A 22372-nucleotide genomic window follows, 5' to 3' on the forward strand; every position below is an offset into this window, starting at 1 on the left:
AAGGGCAGACAAAACACTATGAAAAAGTTAGGAAGAAATACGTTAGAGCCCGGACTACGCTACATAAGATTGCGATAACTTCAGGGTCCATATCTGTTGTGTTAACGGGCTCTGGCGTTGCTACTTCGCTTACTGGGCCGGGAATAATTGCTGGAGTTCCTTTGGCCGGCGTTGGGGCAACCTGTGGTATTATTTCTGCTGTTGCTACGGGTATTATGAAAAAGCTATCCACGAAAATATCCAAGCATGACACGACAATAGCTCTGTCTAGGGCTAAAGTAAATACTATTACCGACCTTGTCTCAAAGGCTTTGCGTGACAGAAAGATAGACGACGTAGAATTCTCGCTTATTCTGACCGAAGAAGACAAATACGAGAAACTAAAGACGGACATAAGGAATAAAAAAACAGTCGTAAAAGATCTTTCCGAGGAATCTCGCAAAAAGATCTATCAAGAAGCGAAAGAAGAGCTTCAAAGAAAGCTTGCTCAGTAAATATCGTGACAGGATTCTATTTACATATTGAACGTCAGTCTGGAAATTACGCGTAATATTTATGCTAATTACTCATCTTATGGCATAAGATTTATGCTATTCGCTCATCTTATGGCATAAGATTTATGCTATTCGCTCATCTTATGCCATAAGATTCACTATCTTCTCGGAATCCATCCTAACAGGGGGTGGTTGGGGTCAATTTCGTAAAATATTTCGTAGATTACGTCAGGGTAATAAGGAATATCCTTATCCAGCCGACAAAACATCCACTCGGCTTTTGTCATATCAGAAACCTCGGGAATAGACTTACCGGTAATTTCAGACAAAAGATAGGGAATAGCTTTGTAATATTTCCCTAGCTTTAATTTTTTCAACGTTTTCCGTTAACTTTGTGGGGTTGGCTCTTCTAAATGGTCTATGATTTTCTTCTTTACTTCGTCGCTTAAATATATCGGATGTAAACCTTGGATATGACTCATCCAGTCCCTGAAGTATTTTATTCTCTTATATGGCGTTTTCTTACGACCTCCATTGGCGTAATATTGCTCTCTGGTAGCATTTGGTACGGCATTACGAATATTCTTACCACACTCGTAACACTGCGCTGACGTGTCGTCTTCTATTTGCATTTTTTTACCACAACAAATATACTTATTTGGCTTAGAAGGTACAAACTTGGGTTTCAAGCACTTTACACAGAAATCATAAGCAAACTCTTTACATTCTTCACACTCCATATATAGACTAATATATTTAAGTGCGCTGTTGCCCTCAACCACACTTGGAGTGGGGGTCGTCCGTAGGTGGATTTTTGATACGGATCTTGCCCGTGTTGAGATTGCGCTGGAACCCCCATTCCCTATACTACTTCAAGTGAAAGGATCTTTCGAATCTCACGGTCCTCTTTAAGCATGGTTATTAGAGAGTTTTAGATTTACGTTCACGGCAAACGTGAAACGTCAGTTGACCAGTAAAAATTCTTTTTAAATGCTGAAAAAGAATCGCAAAAAAAGTAGTAGAAAAACAAAAGAATATTTGCGCTTGATGAGAAGGTTTGTGAAAGGTAAAGTAAAATACAGGAAAACGATGAAAACGTGGTCCCGTTTGCCGTTTGCGGGGAGGAAAAAAAGTCAATCTAAAACTCTCTATTGTCCATACACTCTTAAGATCACGCCACGCCACGAATATACCTTGTGTAGTTTCAGATTTATTTTTCCGCTGAGACAAACTTACAAGTTGTGAGCGAGGAAAATATTTTTTTCAGCTCTTTGCATTGAATCGAAAAAAAGTCCATGAGTCTGTACCTTGAGTTTTTCAAAGTCATACGGAATGTATTCATTTCATTATTATTCCGAAATGACTTTTATTCAACTGACCCGAGTATCCTTTTATTCAAATAACCGTATTTAAGAGCATACTTTTATTCAAATGACCGTATTTTAGAGTATCCTTTTACTCAAATGACCGTATTCAAGAGTATCCTTGCTCATATTTAAAAGAGTTTTCTTTTTTCAAATCACCATATAACAGGGACTTTGACAATTTCTTTCCCTACTTGAGTTCAACACCAAAACCTAAATTTCTTGACCGTTTCTGATAGGGGAATAATGTTCAACAATAAATTTCCAGCTGCAATACTGCTATTAGATAGTATTTTTCACACACCCTTTAAAAAGGGTAGCCTGTTCATATTTTTATGTAAGACATTAAATTTATCCAATTGTTTACATTTTTAAAATTTATAATTTACAAAACATCACTATTCTTGTTTCATAATTTTATTTATTTATTTTTATGTAATAATCGTAAAAACTGATATTTAAAATTAAAAATCTTGTGCAGGAGTCAATTCTGACAAGGCGTTCCTGATCATTTTTGACAAACCGAGTGTGGATTGGGATCAATACAGAATTCCTTTTGTGTTATTTTTTTCTTTTCATCGAAGCTTGTCTTTTTGCTCTGAATATTCTCCACAAAAAAGATTTTGGACTACGTTATCGGAAAGAAGCATTTCTTTAACACCAGTGGATTAGGATGGTACGACAATTAAACGTTTTGAGATTCCAAGATTTCAAGTTTATCAAGTGAGTTTAGCTTTGATTTGAAGCCTACATGTATTTGTTTTTATTAAATTGAACTAAAGCAAATCTAAATCTGCACATTCCTGCAGTTCTAAATACGAAGTTCTACGTGGAAACTACTTCTGATTATGAAACGAGGGGGCACGGAGAACTTGTGTTTTAGCAAGTTCCTCATTAGGTCCCAAGTTTAAAAAATTCTAGTTCAACCTGAGTCAAAAATGTCGTCGATTTTCTCGGGAACTCTGTATTCTTTTCTAACGTAATAACGATATTTTTGTTTAGACCAGTTAAGTAATTCATGTCAGTGATGTTCTTTTGATTCAAACTTATTCGACGAGTAACTCACTTTGCTCACGAAAACTAAGAAAAATGTGTGTATTCTAGATCTGTCACTCTATGTGAAGTGTTAGTGTCTGGTGAAGTATGTCAAAGGCTTAAGAAATAATTTTCTTAGACTTGATATATAATGTAGATGTGTTTTTCTTTGAGAGGGGGAAAGGGGTAGGTTTTCAGTTATCATATGTGATCCTCTTAGGAAGCAAATGGTGTTGAGGGGTGAAAACCTAGTTTTGGATTATAGTAGACTTTGACAAAATAATTTTTCTTGCTGTTTTTTTTTGTTATGTCAACCAACATGCATGTTGGCCAGTACATTTCTCGATCATAGGAAGGAATTTATTCTAACAATAGAGAGTGAGAGACTATAGTAATTGGACTAAAGTTTATTAGTTTTTTTGTCCAACTCCCCCACCCCCTGCCTTAAATTTAGCAATAAGCACCCACTACACTTTTAATGGTTGCTTTAGCATGCCACCAAAACACTTCATATAGTTTGCACTGTATAAATAAGACCCATATCTGACTTTTTTCTTCACTTGACTCTGAAGATGACTTCCACACAGGTTGTCGAAACGTCAGTCACATCAAACAGTCCTTCTAAGGACTACATCCACCCGGATGATCACAATATAAATATTATATTATCTCTTCGAGAAATATTGTTACTTCGAAAAATTATATATAACTATTGTTTGAACTTGTTTCAGGTAAAACAGACCAATAAATGAGTAAATTATATAAAGTATGTGGAGAAATGAATGATTTATGGATAAGGGTGCTCCAGATTGTAGAAAGCATGATCAGAACCTAAACAAAATACAAGGAGAGTGAGAACAGTTGATAGCAGAAAACCTTTATTGACCGTCAATGTTGAAGAATTTGGTTGTTGTGACAATTAAGAGACAGATACTGACAAATTGGAACAAGAAAACTTCAGCAACAAAAGAGATCAAGCTGGAGGTAGATGGGAGACGTTTATTTAAAATGAACTAGAAAGTGAGTTAATATCTATGACTATTTACTTAGATTGCTGTAATATGGATGCATGATACCCAAAGTGATGAGATGTTTGTGATGATGACAATTGTTGAAAGAATCAGAAAATAAGGAAATCCATAATTATGTCATTTCTGTTGCATTATGTAATCTTATATGTACACATATGACGTATGCATATATCCGGTTATCAAAGTAACCTTTGTTAGTCATTACTGAGTCTTGATTAAAAAAGCTCGTGTACTGCTATACACATGTGTGATTACTCCTGCTAGAAGTAACTAACCAACACGATATTGGAACATGGTGGCAGCCTAAGGAAAAGAACATGGGAAAAGACGATCAACCTTCGACTTCTTCGACATCAAGTCTACCTGGAATACCGAATATTCATGGCATTCACCCGCCAGCACAATTAGACACAAAGCAAAACATCGCCGAGAACTGGAAGACGTTTAAACAATCATGGGAGAACTACTCAGTGATAATGAACATCGACAAGCAGCCTGAAGCTTACAAAGTCGCTCTGTTCCTTCACTGCATTGGAACAGAAGCAGTGAAGATCTATAATGGCCTACCGTTCGAGACTCCGGAAGAGAAGGGTACGTTAACTAATATTATTGCGAAGTTCAACCAGTTCACGATCGGAGAGATGAACGAAACATACGAACGCTATGTATTTAATAGTCGAAATCAAAAGCCTAATGAATCGATCGACGCGTACGTAACGCATCTACGCACATTAGCTCAGTCATGTAACTTCTGCGAATGCATGAGAGACACGCTGATACGCGACCGCATCGTGTTCGGCGTAAACAACACAGCAACGAGAAAAAAGCTCCTTCAGCAACGAAAGTTAACTTTGAACGCTTGCATAGACATATGTCGCAGCACAGAGTCAACTTCTACACAACTTAAAGCTATGGCAGATAGGAAAGTAGAAGAAGTTCATGTTTTGAGTCACAAATCCAAGCCAAGGCAACGTGCTGTGCGGAAACCAAAGAATGATCGGAATGTCCCTACCCAACATGTACTAACATCAAAATGTAAATTTTGCGCTGGAAATCATCCATTACAGAAGGAGAAGTGTCCGGCCTGGGGACAGAACTGCCGAAAATGCGGAGGTCGAAACCACTACGCAAAATGCTGTAAAAAGACAGAGAAAGTCAACAGCGTAAACAACCATAGCGACTCAGACAGCGAGATCGAGATGATCGGAAATGTGTGTGTAAATATTTGTACAGTGGATGACACAGAATACCCACGAGAGATCCACGCTAAAATGATGGTCAACAAGAAACCGGTAAAGTTTCAGATAGACTGTGGTGCGTCGATTAATATTCTACCCGAAATATTTATTGACGGCCATGAAGTGAAGCCATCTAACAAGACCCTGGTTATGTGGAACAAAACCGAGGTAAAACCGCGTGGAACTGCGAGAGTCGTCATAAAGAATCCAAAGACCGGAAAGAAGTTTTCAGTAGAGTTCATCATAGTGCGAGAAAACCTCACTCCACTGCTAGGCGCTAAAGCAGCACAACAAATGCGCCTGATAACTATCAACAAGGAAAACTTTGAACCGACCACACGTCAGTCAACACCTGGTGAAAGCATCAATCAGCTTCTGACAGTTGAGAGGATTGTGGAAGATTTCCCTAAAGTCTTCAAAACGGAACTTGGAAGTTTTCCCGGCGAAGTACACCTAGAAGTAGACGAAAACTTCACGCCAGTGGTAGCTCCTACAAGAAGAATACCAGTAGCACTCAAAGAGAAGTTCAAAGAGGAACTCGACCGACTCGAGAATCTTGGAGTGATAGCGAAAGTCGACGAGCCAACACCATGGGTCAGCAGCGTTGTCGTGGCTACAAAGAAATCCGGAGCATTGAGAATATGCATCGACCCAAAACCACTGAATGAAGCGCTCAAAAGAGAACGATATCAGCTACCTGTGCTTGATGATCTACTACCAGAACTCTCGAAAGCGAAGGTTTTCTCGACTGTAGACTTCCGTTCAGGATACTGGCACTGTATTCTAGACGAACAGTCCAGCCTGCTGACGACGTTCTCTACCCCACACGGAAGATACCGGTGGCGCAGACTTCCCTTTGGCCTTACTGTCTCGTCGGAGATATTCCAGAAGCGAGTTGACCAAGTCCTTGACCGACTAGACGGAATCCTCGACATCACAGACGACGTACTCATATACGGCGTAGGAACAACCGACAAAGAGGCAAACGAGGACCACGACCGTAAACTGTTAAACCTGCTGAACAGATGTAAAAAGTACGGCGTTGCACTCAACCCAGACAAAGTAAAGCTGAGGCGAGATGAAGTGAAGCACATGGGACATGTATTCTCCAACAAAGGGTTAAAGATCGACCCAGACAAAGTAGCCGCAGTACAAGAAATGCCGAGACCTACAGACGTCGAGGCTGTACAGCGTCTGAATGGCTTTGTCAACTACCTGGCAAAGTTTCTACCAAAGATTGCCGACTGCATGGAGCCCATCCGTAAGCTAACCCGTAGCGACACGCCGTGGGAGTGGACTCAACAACAGGAGAACGCCTTTCAAGAGGTAAAGCGACTAGTGACTGTTGCACCTGTATTGAGCTACTACAACCCGGAAGATGAGCTTGAGGTGCAATGTGATGCAAGCAACAAAGGCTTAGGAGCAGCTCTACTACAGAAAGGAAAGCCCATAGCGTACGCAAGTCGAGCCCTAACAGAGACGGAACAACGCTATGCTACGATAGAGAAGGAGATGCTCGCAGTCATCTTTGCATTAGAAAAGTTTAACCATTACACCTACGGTCGACACGTCACAGTACGCAGCGACCACAAGCCCCTGGAAAGCATCCTTAAAAAGTCCATAACCTGTGCATCACCACGACTACAACGTATGATGATGAGACTGCAGAAGTATGACTTTGAAGTCAACTACAAGCAAGGAAAATACATGTACCTTGCAGACACTCTCTCCCGAGCCTATTTAGCCTCGACAGAACACCCATCTGGTACAGAGTTTGAGGTAGTAAACAACGCGAGTTGGCTACCGATGTCCAGCGAAAGGATTCAGGAAATCCGAACAGCCACAGAGAGAGACGAAACCCTGCAGATCCTAAAACAAGTTGTTTTACAAGGGTGGCCAGAAGAAAGAAAGGACCTCCCTGAACAAGCTAAGCCGTTTTTTAGCACTCGAGATGAACTAACGGTACAAGATGGTCTTATATTCAGAGGACAGAGAGTTGTCATTCCACAAAGCTTACGACAAGATATGAAGCAAAAAATACACTCCTCGCACCTAGGTATTGGATCTTGTCTGCGCAGAGCCCGTGAAGCCTTGTTCTGGCCTGGCATGTCTGCAGAGATAAAGGAACTGATTACCTCATGCGAAATCTGTCGAAACTACGAAACGACACCACAGAAAGAAACACTCATGTCACACGAAGTGACGACGAGACCATGGGAGCAAGTTTGTGCAGACCTATTCACGATAGATGGAAAAGAGTACTTAGTAACCTCAGATTACTATAGTAACTTTTTCGAAATCGATCGGCTTCCAAACAGTCGAGCTTCAACAGTCATTCTAAAGCTAAAAAACCACTTCGCGCGATATGGATGTCCTGAACGGGTGATTAGCGACAACGGACCTCAGTTCTACTCTGAGGAGTTTGCAGACTTTGCAAAACAGTGGGACTTTGTCCACAGGACAAGCAGTCCGGGCAACAGCAAAGCAAACGGAAAAGCAGAATCAGGCGTTAAGACCGCAAAGAAGCTTCTGCGTAAAGCAATCGACGCTAAATCTGATCCCTACCTTGCGTTTCTTGACTACAGAAACACTCCGACCCAAGGGATGGAATCAAGTCCAGCGCAAAGACTCTTAAACAGACGGACGAGGACATTGCTGCCTATGACTAAGCAACTACTCCAACCACGAGTGGTATTTCCAGAAGCCGAAATCAAAGATCTGAAGCGACGCCAACAACAACAGGCCAAATATTATAACCGAAACGCGAAAGATTTGCAACCACTGGAAGAAGGTGATACGGTGAGGATGAAACCTTTCCAACTCGGTAAAAAGACTTGGAAAAAGGCAACAGTAAAGGAACGGCTGGATGAGCGTTCATACACTTTGGAGACACCAGAAGGAGATACCTACCGCAGAAACAGGTGTCACCTGAAGAAGACAGCGGAGAAAGAAACACCGCATCCAGCGATGACAGGGAGGCCAATTGAGATACCATCAACACGCCCTGCAGATATCACACCTGCACCACAGACAGACCCTGTCAACCCACCTACCGCGCCCAATGATGAGCCCATAATACCCTCGCGCCCGCAAAGAGCAAGAAAACCACCCACATATTTAAAGGACTATATCCAATAAACATTAAAATGATTCAATACAGATTATCAATCAATTATGAACTGAACAATGATTACATGTTCATCAGAAAACAGATGATGATTTTTTATATTTTTTGATTATCATATATTATTAGGTACCATTAGACATTTGAAGAAATATTTTAGTTTTGTTTAGTGTCCCTGTAACCTTTCACTTTATATAAAAAAAAGGGGGGATGTTGCATTATGTAATCTTATATGTACACATATGACGTATGCATATATCCGGTTATCAAAGTAACCTTTGTTAGTCATTACTGAGTCTTGATTAAAAAAGCTCGTGTACTGCTATACACATGTGTGATTACTCCTGCTAGAAGTAACTAACCAACACGATATTGGAACAATTTCTTCCATGCTCTATCCTTCCCTTCCTCTCTCATTTGGGAAGCACAGGTGGTGTAGCAGTGAGATCCAATGCTCACCTCTCACCAATGCAACCAGGGTTCAAGTCCCACTGAAATCGGTGTTGTATGTGAGTCAAGTTGTTTGTTGGTTCTCTCTGCAGTGCTTCAAGGGTTTTCCAGGTTCTCCGACTTTAATTCCTCTGCAAAAATCAACTCCTAAATTCCAATTGGAATTACAGTGGATGATAGCTACTCTGTAGAAATGCCACTGTTAAATCCCATTTATCATATTTTTATTTTATTTCATTTTATTTATCATTTCTTTTATACTTTTGTCATTATCTCCCTCCCTTTGCAAATATATATATATGACATACAACACTCAACTCACATGTTTCTTTTCTGGAGATAAAACCCTCGCTGCAAGGGAGAGATCACATCACATCAAAGAAAAACTCAACTCACATATGTCCCAGTCTGAGACATGGCTCAAATGCGTTGCAGTGGTGAGAGGCAAGTAGTAAACCACTATGCCACCCATACATGCCACCCAAAAGTCAAGTCCTGTCAGTTCAAAGGATTTATTTACAATTTATTGGTGATGAAGGGTTGAATGTATAAATTATACACAAAAACATATATTTCAATAATTTTAAGGCAAGCATCAGAACAGGAACCTTGGGCAACTAGATATATTTTTTAGGAAAACAAAATTTTATTTTATTTATCATTTCTTATATAATTTTGTATATATAATCTTGTAGTTATTTGGTCAAAAAGCAATTCTTGGTAAAATTGGTCTATGTTCTGGTGAACCATTTTTCAATGGACCCTTCTCAATATTAATTATCTTTGGTAATATGAAAATTATAGAAATTAGCCTTTCTTTTATGAATATTTTGGCATTTATTTTGTGATAGATGTGTTGATCATCACAGTGAATGAGTGATCTAAGCGAACGCTGTAAAGAAAGACTTGAAAAAATGATTTCAAGCTTCAACGGGAATCGAACACATGACCTCCGCAATGCTGGTGCGATGCTCTACCAACTGAGCTATGAAGCCAATCGTGTTGGCAAGCGGTCATTTTTGTTGGGTTCTTCATTGCAGAGGTCATGGGTTCGATTCCCGTTGAAGCTTGAAATCATTTTTTCAAGTCTTTCTTTACAGCGTTCGCTTAGATCACTCATTCACTGTGATGATCAACACATCTATCATTATTTCACCACAGTTCTGCCCATTCAATTCCACATTTATTTTGTACTGTATCATTCTAGTACTCATATTTATTCTATGCCTAAACTCAAACTTTTTTTCATTTTTGTCTTTTTTTCTATTCCCCAGCTATGAGCAATCAGGCAATACATGACTTAATTAATTGCACTGACAGGAAAAAACTTTGGAAATGAAAAGCACAGCTCAACATTAGTAATGGGGTGAAGTTTCAGCTCATAATGTTGAATTTAGCATAAATGGCATTAAATATAAAATGGAATATTTTATAAGGATTTGTATGGGAAAATGTGCTGGATGGACATTAGATTAGACATTAGAGATATTTGTTTTACAATAACTTACCAATTTCTTGCCTGCTGTTTGATTATTTTTATCATCTATGAGAGGACAGACAGATAAAGCTGATGTCAAGCTGTTAAGCAGAAAAATGGAATAACAGCTCCATTAATGGTACATTAATATAATATAATGAAAGCTAGAGTTAGGGTAGAAGGATGAGATATGCAAATCATAATTTTGTATGTCCTATTTTTAAGAGGCAACAGAAGGTAAAATAACTTTTTGTGTCTCTAATGCAAAATTATGGAATAGTCTGCCACTTGATTTCAGAAAACTTTCAAATGTTACATCTTTTAAGAATAGATATTTTATACTTTTATTAAACCAGCAACTCTCACTTAGTCATTGTTGACCATGATATTAGTATATTTATTTTGCAATTACTATAATATTAGTTATAATTATTTCTTTTGTTTTCCTTTATGTTTTGATGTTATATTTTGATAATGTATATTTATAGTTTTTATTCTAATCTTTTTATATGTATTTTACATTATATTGATAAAATGGGGAAAAAATCATTCACTTTTATTTTCTAGTGCTTTCGCACTAATTGGGGACACTTTTCACTCACACACACTTAACCACTACATTCAATATTCTATACACACAACGCAACATGTTGATTTTTATAGAGGGAGGAAACCGGAGAACCCCGGAGAAAACAATCGTAGCAAAATCAATTCAAATGTGGTGAGCGCAGGGCTCTAACCAGCGACCCAACCCAGTGAACTCACAGCGGTAAAAGATAACGTGTTAGCTGCAAGAGCAACCAATGCTATCCATTAATAATTTATACTTTTCATAAATTGTTAGGAGGGCTATGGTTTAAATTTGCATTATTTAGAGTTTATAAATAAGGGCTTTATTATTATTATTGCATATTATTATTATCATTGTTTATTAATTATTAGATAATTATTTTTCATATTTTACAAATATGTCTTTATCTATAAATAAGTAATGTGTACATGTATTTGTTATTTTATATTCATTATCTCTTTATAATTATTAATATTAATATTTGGTTTTTTTTTTATTATGATTTTTTATCATTGGTTTTATGTTGTTAAAATCAAATTATTTTTATTATTATTTAAATAATAATAATATTATCATTATTATTATCAAAGTGCAAGTCCTATTGTCACTGAATGCAATGCAAGAATATCACTTGTAATATTTTACAATAAAATCCTTATATATAGAAAAATAGCTGTTTTATTAGTGGTTTGTCTCTTGTGGGGGGATGGGATGGGATGTGGTAAATGTGAATACCTTAATGATCAAGCTCCATCCCATATCCTTATTTTACTGTGAAAAAAATAAATACTTTAATGGGGAAGCCAGATTGAAGACTTTTCCTTGTAACATATGGGTGAATCATTGCAACTTTGTCAAAATTATCTTGGATATGTGGCTTATGTGAAAATACAAAAGGAAACCAATTTTTCTTAATTAAATAGAGCTTGTGAACTCATTTCATTCCATAGACTATCATTTCTTTGCTTCATGGCTGTGAATGAGAAGAAAAATGAATATGGATGTAACTCGAACAAAAAATCTTATTCGCAAGAAGATAATGTTTCCTGAAATGTGAAAACATTACACCCAATTCAAGGCAAAAAATTCTGTTTGTGTTTTACATTTCTTTTGTATTTTCATTTGAGCCTTTTATTCAAAACAATAAAGAAAGGTCTTTTGCGGGAGAAATTTGGTGACATTGTCTAGCATTTAAATCCCTTTAATTTTTTAACTGCAAAGCTATTTTTTAATCCAAAAAATTCTCATTGAGGTTGTATGAAATTATTGCAGACGTAAACAAAGAGATCGGTTATAACTTGTCAAGAAATAACCAATCGGCAATTAGGGGTGTGAGAAAATCAACCAATCAGAGATCGAAGAAGAACAGCTAAATGTTCAGCGGGCTTTAAGAATGGGTTCTTTCAACTGATGGCGATCAGCCTTTATATCAGCTTCTTACGTCTAATAAAAGAAATACTTCTACGAGAAGAATTTATCAGGAGAAGAAAGAAAAGCAAATTGAGTTAATATGTAGGGCCTTTTTGAGGGACTTGGCAATGTAAGGACTTTCCAGGACGAAGAAAACAGACGAACAAGACAAAGACTCAGCTGTGTGAGTGTCAATAGTTGAGGTAAATTCACGTTTAAAACTTCAAGAATTTTATGTCATAGTCTTTAAATTATAGTTTATATCATTGAGATAAAACACGCCAGGGATAATTGTCAAAGTATTTTCTGGCTGTTAAGTTGTTTGAGCCGGACAGATTTAATATTAACTCTGAGCCGGAGAACTCAGATTCTCTCGAAGATTGTACAAAACAACAGCAAACGGTTTTTATTAAATACTATTAATGAACTTTAATTTTCTCAGCCATAAATTTGTTTTTACAATAATTCCTGCCATGACCTCTTCTTTTGTAGTCTATGGTTAATTTTATGCATTTTTTGTTTAGTTAAGAGTTTTTTTTAAAGACGCTTGTTGGTCTTTGCCTAAAGTTGAACTCTGTTCAATTGTTTTAACTTTTGAGAATTTGTTTTTTCACTTCATAAAATTTAACTTTTCCCTTAGACAACAAAGACTTTTCGGATTATATCTTATTATTGTATATTAATAAGTCCTTGGTGAAAATCTAAACACACACACAAAGCGATTTCAAATGACTGAATACGATGTAACGTGTACAAGTGAATGAAATTCGATAACATCATAGCTTTTGATTACTCTGAATCGTCGAGTTTCTACCAGTGAATTGTCTCGATACACACTTGAAGAGTAATGCAGAAAAAAAACAAAGTATCCTATAGTTTAATTTCTATCATTTGATTTTTCTTCCATTTAACAAAACTACGTAGAACGCACCAAACGCTTTGATAAACCTGGATCAGTTATAACAAAACATTTTTCTTCATCTTATTATGATAGAGAATATTCGGGATAAATGTTTGAATGATTGCTGTATTAAGTGGAACATGGGAGTCAGGGTGTGGAAATAGGACGGGTCATGATGTAAATAATTGGAGGTTTTCAACCATTTCCAACAGGATCAAAAGACAAAGACATGGATGGCGGCCATGCTGGTGGATAGGTATGACGTAATGATGTACCAGAAGACGTAACATGTACCCCTACCCCTCCACCCCTGCTCGTCTTTCGCCCGCTAACTTTCACTTTTAATTTATATTAAAAGCGCCATTTTGATTTTATTCATTGGAAAATTAAGTAGAAAGCAGTTTTGCAAGTATTATGGTTTGCGTTAGAGATTCTTGTTCTTGAGCATCAGCACCAACACGATGGCAGTGTTAGGAGAAGCACGACGTGTATTGTTGTTCTAAACTCTTAATGCAATATAACATTATAGCAACACAGCAGGAAAGTTTATTTCTTTTAAGAGAAACAAAATTCGTTATTTTCGATAGAAATAAGGCAATTCAACCTAAATAAAGCGTATCATTGAAGGAGGCGTTGGATATTTTTAAAACTCCGTAAACGTTTGCATACGCGGTATTTTGGATCGGATAACATCTATTTTGCGATTTTGTGGTTTCGTCTAGAAGCGCAGCCTCCTTCGCAGCCGTTCTTAGGCCGTCACACGACGGTTCACTCCAACATTTTTTTTTTTTTGATTCTCAAATTTTCTTTATACTTTAATACTTTAATGGGTATACTCCTAAATCCGCAAGGCTATACTAGGAGTTTATATAAAATAAATGAATAAATATTATTTAATTAAAGATGAGTATATAAACTAAAAATAAATAATGTATGTAATATAATATAAAAATTATAAAAAAGTATATAAAAATATGATAATTAATAAGTATGAATACATACATCTAGAGAAAGATGTTGTTCGATGAATGCGCGCTTGGTAATCGAAAGGCGCTTACAAGGGAATGTATGTAAACATAACAGGGATTTTGACAAATTTTTATTTGCGACTTGATTTCAACTTCAAAACGGAATTATCTTTACTATACTCGATAGGGGAATAATGTTCAACAAGAAATTTCCAGCTGCAATACCGCTACCTAATATTTTTCACATTGCACTTGGGGATAGGTCTGTGGCTAACAATGAGGCGTTGGATTGTCTACATTCCACATCCAAATGTGCCTTCACCTCTTAGTCCATCCTGCACGATATGAGAAAACTAAATACGTGCGCACGTAGCCACAGCTTTAAAGTTGTCGAAATTTTTTTCCAAGCTCGCAGCTGATGTACAGCCTGACAAATTAAAGATGTTGTTCGATGAATGCACGCTTGGTAATCGAAAGGCTCTTATAAGGGAATGTATTTAAACAAAATATACAAAGCTGTACCCTGTTTACATACACATCTCAATATGATACTACATGATGAAAGTTGAATAAACGTTTCAAATTTAAGGCTCTAATGGACCTACAGGCAGAGAAATTCGAGATTTCGTAGTACAAGTCCTTCCCTGTTCTGCAAACGGCATTTATGAAGAAATTACTGGGTTTTTTACCATTTTTTCCGCTTTACGTTATTCACTTAGCAACACGATTCTCTTTACCGTATTCGTTAGCGGATCGATTTTGGACAAGTGAATTTTAAGTGCGATAGTAAGAAGTTCAGTTTTCAATTATCAACTTGCTAGGCCCTATGTACACAATGGAACAAGAAAGAAGGTAGAGAAGAGGCTAGCAAGTATCCCAAACAACGGCTTTATTCTCTTTTGTTTCTCTGGATATCAACAATCTAGCAATCTGAATAAGATGCTACATGATGAAAGTTGAATAAACTTTTTAATTTATGCCTCTAGTGGATCTACAGGCAGAGAAATAAAGAATTTTGTAGTACAGGTCCTTCCCTGTTGTGGAAACAGTGTTTATAAGAGAAAGTATGGGTAGAATACTGGATTTTTGACTATTTTTCCGCTTGACGTTATTCACTTAAAAACACAATATTCTTTATCGTATTCGATGGTTGATCGACTTTGGACAAGTGACTCGATTTTAGGTGCGAAAGTCAGAACTTCATAATAATAATAATAATAATAATAATAATAATAATAATAATAATAATAATAATAATAATCATAATAATAATCATAATAATAACTTTATTTAAGTCTCTATCTTCTAGCCGGGCACAAGTACCCTACTAATCGGGGAGACTATAACATGATACTCGAAATGTAAATGATTATATAAACAGTAAATAAAATTTAAATTTAAATATAAATACAAATATAAATATAAATGTAAATATAAATATAAATTTAAATATAAATACATATAAATATATAGGTAGATATAAGTCTATGAAATATAAATATAAATATGATTCCGTTAAATATATATATATATATAGTTCGATATTTGATGAACTCACTCAGTTCTCATAGTAAGAGTAAATAGATAGATTAATATGATTGAAGCGAGTGTTACTTTATCAACTTAGTCAGGTCTGAAACTCTTATTCCTTTCTTAAATGCTTGAAGGGATGGCGATGATCTTAACGAAGTACTAAGCTTAGACCATAAGTGTGGTCCGAAATACCTTAGGCTATTTCTCCCATACTTTACAGTGCTATAGCTAGGCAATGAAAAGTCTATGTTCCTTAGATTATATTTATGCGTGGGTGATTAAAATAAGTCAATTAAAGTTCGTGGTAATAACTTATTTTTGATTTTATACATGAAGATCACAATGTTCTGGAGTCTTCTGTTGTACAATGTGGTGAGCTTTGCTCTCTTCAATAGTTCTTCCTAGGTATAACTAGCTAAAACTAGTGTGAGCTGCGTCGGTGTTTCTAATGAAACAGTAATGATGAAAAGGTAAATCATACACCGTGAAAAGATGAAAAAACTTACTGACGTTTCGGACGCTAGTCCTTCACTCCGACGAAAGGACTAGCGTCCGAAACGTCAGTAAGTTTTTTCATCTTTTCACGGTGTATAATTTACCTTTTCATCATTACTAGTTCTTCCTAGGGTGACTCATAGTCGCAGTATACAGCTCTCAGTCCTCTTTCGTTGATTCGCTCTAGTTTATTTTTGTCGCCTGCTTTGCAAAAGTGCCAGACTAGACTGCAGTAATCAAAGTGAGGTAGAATGGCTGACTTGTAAATCTGCAGTTTCGCGTGGATGGGTGTTAATTTACGTAACCCTGTGAGGATTCCTATCTTTTTGCTTGTTGTAGAACAAGTAGATGATATATGGTCTGTAAATATCAGTTCCTTGTCCAGGGTCACTCCTAGCAATTTAAATTTATCTTCCTGGCTGATGTTAAAATTGCCTATAACAACGTTCCTTGCATCTTGTACGTGTTTGTCTCTGGTCATTACCATGGCTTTATATTTACTGATGTTGCCTTTCAAATAGTTCCGTCTGTACCAATCTGCGGTGTTACTACCATCCTGTTCTATAGAGTTAATAACCTCTTTCATTTCCTTGTGTGATGAGTAGAGTTGGTGGTCGTCTGCATACATTGAAAGTTGTGATTTTATTTCCTCATAGAACAGATCGTTTTGGAATATGTTCCAAAGGGCTGGTCCCAGTGCAGAACCGCTAGTGTACTTTCCAATTCTCACTCTGTTTTCCCTGTCTTCGAAGTATGATTTAAAGAGCTTGATGGAGTCGTTTGAGAGACCATAGGACTGTAATTTAGCTAGCAATAAAGGCGGGTACATGGAGTTGAAGGCCTTACTCATATCGGTTGATAAGACGGCTGCCGATTCATTGTTGTCTAATGACTGTTTCCAATCTTCCACTAATCGAACTAAGGTAGTCTCGCAACTATAAGCACTTCTGTAAGCTGACATGAATACATCAAGGATATTTTCAGATAGTTCTTTCAGCTGCAGGCAGAGAAGTTTTTCAAAAACTTTATCCACTGATATTAGCACGGTGACTGGTCTGTAATTCTCTATGCACAAAGGATCATTGTTCTTGTGAATTGGAGTCCATTCTCCGCGTTTCCATTCCTTTGGCCAAACCCCTTGCATGATAGCCTGATTGTACATCGTTGTTAGAGGCCCTGTTAGTTCCTCTGCTGGCAGCTTAAGAATACTTGGGGGTATGAGATCACATCCCATTGCCTTGCTAGGGTTTAAATTATTCAAAGCTGAAAGTACCTCGCTGTGTTCGATGGTTCTAAAGCTGAATATATTTTCGGCCCATTTGTCCTTGATCTTTTCAACACTCACATGATTCGAGAGAAGGCCTTCAGTTACTCTTGGTATGTCCCCGATGTTGTTTGCTATTGTAGAAAAATAGTTGACAAACATTCCTGCCACTTTACTCTGATCTTGAACCACTTCGTCTCCAGCCTTAAGTATAATCTCGTTGTTATCTTTATTCTTGTTATTCATAAAAGGTGCAAAAGTTCTATAAAAGGATCTGGGATTTTTTTTAGGTCAGCAGCTTTAATTCTCCAATAGCTCGTTATTGATTTCCTTCTGAGACAGGATGCGACGTTTCTCCAATGTCTCATCTCTTTCAGACTTGCTTCGGTTTGTAACCTTTTGTCTCTTTTTGCCGAGCTTCTTTTCTTTCTTATTGCCTCTTTCCATTCCGCTGTTATATAAGGTGCATCTCTTTTCCTCACTCTCATTTTTTTCAGGGGCATGTGTTGGTCTAGTACTTTGATCATTTCGGTGTGCCAGGTTGTGTACTGCTCGTCTACAGAGCTTAAATTATGTAAATTAAAATTTCCCTAGCATTTTTTATGTCTTCCTTTACTTTATTTTCATCTAGGTGTCTTGAGCTCCTAAAAGATATGACTTTGAATGGATGTTGTTTCACTTTGGGTTTCAGAAAGCCATAGATCATAGCGTGATCACTCAGACCAAAATCAATGACTCCCGCTGTATCAAACAAATCATCCCTGTTGGTAAGGATTACATCTATGAGTGTTTCGCTGGTGGGAGTTACTCTCGTACACTCTTCGATTAGACATGTATGTTACAATATTAGCTTACGCAGTTGTAATTAGATACTTAGAGAAGTGAATATTTGATTAAAGAGGCATAACTATTTCACCACCAACACGAACACGTCTTGAAACATGGTGTCAGAAATAAATTGGAAATAACGCTTCCAACGTAGCTAAAAAAAATAAAAATAAAAACAAAAACGTCAAGTTCCTACTGCCGAGGCATTGAAGACGTAATATGTCAAGTAAGGAGGAAGCTTCGACCAGCAGCGGTCCACGAGGACCAATATTCACGTCGCATTTTCCGGTACCAACGCGGATGAATACCAAAGGAGATCAAGTAAACAATTGGGACTTCTTTAAACAACAGTGGGAGGACTACGAAGTCGCAACCGGACTGTACCAGCAAGACCCAAAGATACGACTAGCAACGTTTCGCTCTGTAATGGGGAAGGAATGTCTGCAAATATTCCTTAATCTCAAGTTAAGTGGCGAAGAAAAGAACGACGTAAACACATGCTTAAACGCGCTAGAAGCCTACTTCAAACCCAAGCGCAACGTGGTGTACGAACGATATCTGTTCAACAGCTGTACTCAAGGCCCAGAAGAAACCGTAGATGGCTACGTAAATCGCCTTAGAAAATGCGCTTCATCATGTCAGTTTGGTCCGTTAACGAAAGAGCTTATCAGGGATCGACTCGTTCTTGGTATACGAGAACACGCAACAAAACTACGTCTTTTAAAAGAGGACAGTCTAGATGTCAACAAAGCCCTCAACATTTGCCGCTCAAGTGAATTAGCAAGCAGTCAGTTAAAAGCCATGAGTCTAGTGGATAAGACAAATAACGAAGAAATCAATGAAATACGAGAACGGAAACCTAAATCTCCAAGCAAGCCAAGTGACAAGTACAACAACAGACGTTCCCACAGAACGCCAAGCGAAGACAGTAAACGAACTACAAGTCGACGAACGAGCAGTTACAAGTGCTACCGCTGTGGTAGTTCTCAGAAACACAAATTAGAAGACTGCCCCGCCTATGGCCGTGAATGCAAAGCGTGCAAGAGGCAAAACCATTTCGCGTTTGTGTGTAGATCGAGGTCAAGCAATGTCAAAGCGATGACAGCTGAATCAGGAGAATCAGAAGAAGGAGAATACTCATCCGACGAATTCACTTTGAAGATTGAAGAAGTGGGTTCGGTGAAAACGAAGGGCAAGCAGCTTTTTGCAAAGCTTGAGTTTATGAACACCAATTCCAGTTTTAAAACGGATTTGGACTGCCAACTAGACACAGGAGCGATCTGTAACGTAATCAGCCACAAGGATGTAGCAATCATCAACCAAGACGGTAATCCGACGCTCAAGCAAAGCAATGTCAAACTACGATTGTTCGATGGATCAATCATGGGAACATTAGGTGAAGTGACACTTAAGGTCAACGAAAAACATTGCTTCAAATTTCAGGTTGTCAACGGAAACCACAAACCAATTTTAACAGCAGAGACATGCCAACAATTAGATCTAATCAAGTTAAACATCGATCATCACGTCCGCGCGGTTCAAGAAACCGGAACTCTGCCCCTAACTGAAGAAAGTATCTTAAAAGATTTTCGAGACGTCTTCGAAGGATTGGGAAACATTGGTAACGCTACAATCGCAGTTAACCCAGATGTCACGCCAGTTCAACACGCGCCTAGAAGAATCGCAGTTACGCTTCGCCAGGAAGTCAAAACAAAGTTAACTGAACTCGAGAAAAGGAAAATCATCGTCAAAGAGACAGAACCCACCGAATGGATCAGCAGCATGGTCGTTGTAGCCAAACCTGGAAAGATACGAATCTGTTTGGATCCCAAAGATCTAAACAAAGCGATCAAACGACCCAAATACCAAATGCCTACGATGGATGAGCTGCTACCCAGACTCGGCAAGGCCAAAGTCTTCACAACGTTAGACGCAAAGGATGGGTTCTACCAAATCGGTTTGGACGAAGCTAGCAGTAAGCTTACAACCTTTTGGACCCCATTTGGCCGTTACAGATATCTACGCATGCCCTTTGGCGTCAGCTCAGCCCCAGAGGAATTCGAAAGCACCTTACACGAGCGACTGGGAGACCTAGAAGGCGTGGAAGTGCTCCGCGACGATATGTTAGTGGTCGGTTACGGTGACACATTAGCAGAAGCCAACAAAAACCATGACGAAAATCTGCTACGTCTGCTCAAGAGAGCAAGACAGATAAACTTAAAGCTGAACAGCAAGAAGCTCATTATGCGAAGAAAAGAAGTGAAGTTTATGGGACACATCTTGTCATCCACCGGACTCAAGCCAGATCCAGATAAGGTCAAAGCAGTGACCGAAATGCCAAAGCCTACCAACAAGCAAGAGACACTTAGCCTACTAGGCTTCGTAAATTATCTCTCCAAGTTTCTTCCTCGACTATCAGAAGTCGCACTGCCTCTTCGTGAACTAACCACAAAGAATGCAAGATTTGTGTGGTCACGCCAGCACGACAAAGCCTTCTCAGAAGTTAAACAACTCGTGATTGCGCATCCAGTACTCAAGTACTATGACATGAGCGAAGAAGTCACTATCCAATGTGATGCAATTGAGAAAGGCCTCGGAGCAACCTTGCTTCAAAACGGCCAACCAGTAGCTTTTGCATCCCGAACTCTCACACCAGTTGAGCAACGCTACGCACAAATCGAAAAAGAATGTCTTGCAATCGTCTTCGCTTGTGCGAAGTTCAGCCAGTACATCACACGGAGTGAGCTGATAACAGTAGAATCAGACCACAAACCTTTGCAAGCGATCTTCAAGAAATCCTTGTTAGCTGCACCCAGCAGGTTACAGAGGTTGATATTACGCCTACAGCGATACAACCTGAACGTAACTTACAAGCCAGGACAACAAATGTTCGTGGCAGATCACCTCTCACGAGCCTTCCTCGCAGACCAAGGAGAGCCTGGAGACGAGTTCCAAGTGTTTGCGCTAGAACTAGAAGGAATCAACCCCCTCGACAATGTAAAGGTCACAAGTGAAAGGTTAGCGCAACTACAAAAAGCCACAGAGCAAGACCCTACAATGCAGTCGCTCAAGAATACTATACTAATTGGATGGCCTGACGTACGCGACAATGTACCAGTAGCTATCAGAGACTACTGGCATTTCCGAGAGGAACTGACACTCCACAACGACATCTTATTCAAGAATCAACGCATAATCATACCTCGAGCCCTCAGATCTGAAGTAATCGCGAGGTTACACTCAAGTCATCAAGGAATCGAGGCGTGTGCAAGGAAAGCAAGAGATCGCGTTTACTGGCCAGCAATGAACCACGACATCGAAAATGCAGTAAAGACTTGTCATGTTTGCTCAGAATATCACCCAAGTAACCCCAGCATGCCAATGCAGTCGCACGAAATGCCCGACAGACCTTGGAGCAGACTAGGCACAGATCTTTTCACGCTGCAGAACAGAGACTATATAGTCTTGGTAGATTACTACTCAGACTACATAGAAATAAGTCCTCTGAAAGATACAACCTCAGCATCCATTACCAAGTTTCTGAAGGAACAGTTCAGTCGACATGGAATACCCGATGTGCTGGTATCCGACAACGGGCCTCAATACGTCAGCAACGAGTTTGCTGAATTCGCAAGAGACTGGGAGTTCAAACATGTCACCTCATTGCCATACCACCCAAAGTCAAATGGAAAGGCGGAATCAGCAGTGAAAGTAGCCAAGAGCCTGCTCAAGAAAGCCAGGCAAGACCGTAAAGATCCGTGGTTAGCCTTGCTAGATTATCGGAACACTCCCACTCAAGGAATGCAGAGCAGCCCAGTACAGCGATTGATGTCTAGGAGAACAAAGACACTAGTCCCCATAGCAACTAACCTTCTGTACCCCAAAGTAGCGGAAGGTGTGACAACCAAAATCCACCTTAAGCGCCAGAAAGCCAAAAGTCACTACGACAGACATGTAAAGGTCCTACTAGACCTAGAAATAGGCCAAGAGGTAAGAGTAGCGCCAAACCAGAGAGGCAAGCCCTGGGAAGTCGGGAACTGTAAAGAGAAACTCTCAGACAGGTCATACCTAGTTGAGTCGAACGGAGAGATACTTCGCCGAAACAGACAGCTTTTAAAGCCCGTCGACGAAGCACCGAAAGAACCAGCTAGTGACACACAAGCATCACCAGAGGCAGACAGTGCAAGGA

The 22372-nt window shown here is 38.6% G+C and overlaps 1 long non-coding RNA gene and 1 other non-coding gene across 2 annotated transcripts; one reads left to right on the forward strand and one right to left on the reverse strand.

The window, feature by feature from the left end:
• Positions 1 to 2418: 2418 nt before the first annotated feature.
• Positions 2419 to 11454, forward strand: LOC116304259 (uncharacterized). The gene is made up of 3 exons (XR_004198037.2): positions 2419 to 2581; positions 3625 to 3913; positions 10011 to 11454. It is a non-coding gene; the product is annotated as an uncharacterized LOC116304259 (long non-coding RNA).
• Positions 9659 to 9731, reverse strand: Trnaa-agc (transfer RNA alanine (anticodon AGC)). Its single transcript has one exon. It is a non-coding gene; the product is annotated as a tRNA-Ala (tRNA).
• Positions 11455 to 22372: the final 10918 nt, after the last annotated feature.

Source organism: Actinia tenebrosa, unplaced genomic scaffold (genome assembly GCF_029948245.1).
Source record: "Actinia tenebrosa isolate PJP-AT-01 unplaced genomic scaffold, QUT_ActTen_1.0 PGA_scaffold13__45_contigs__length_12533684, whole genome shotgun sequence".
In the NCBI taxonomy this organism is placed as follows: Eukaryota; Metazoa; Cnidaria; class Anthozoa; order Actiniaria; family Actiniidae; genus Actinia; species Actinia tenebrosa.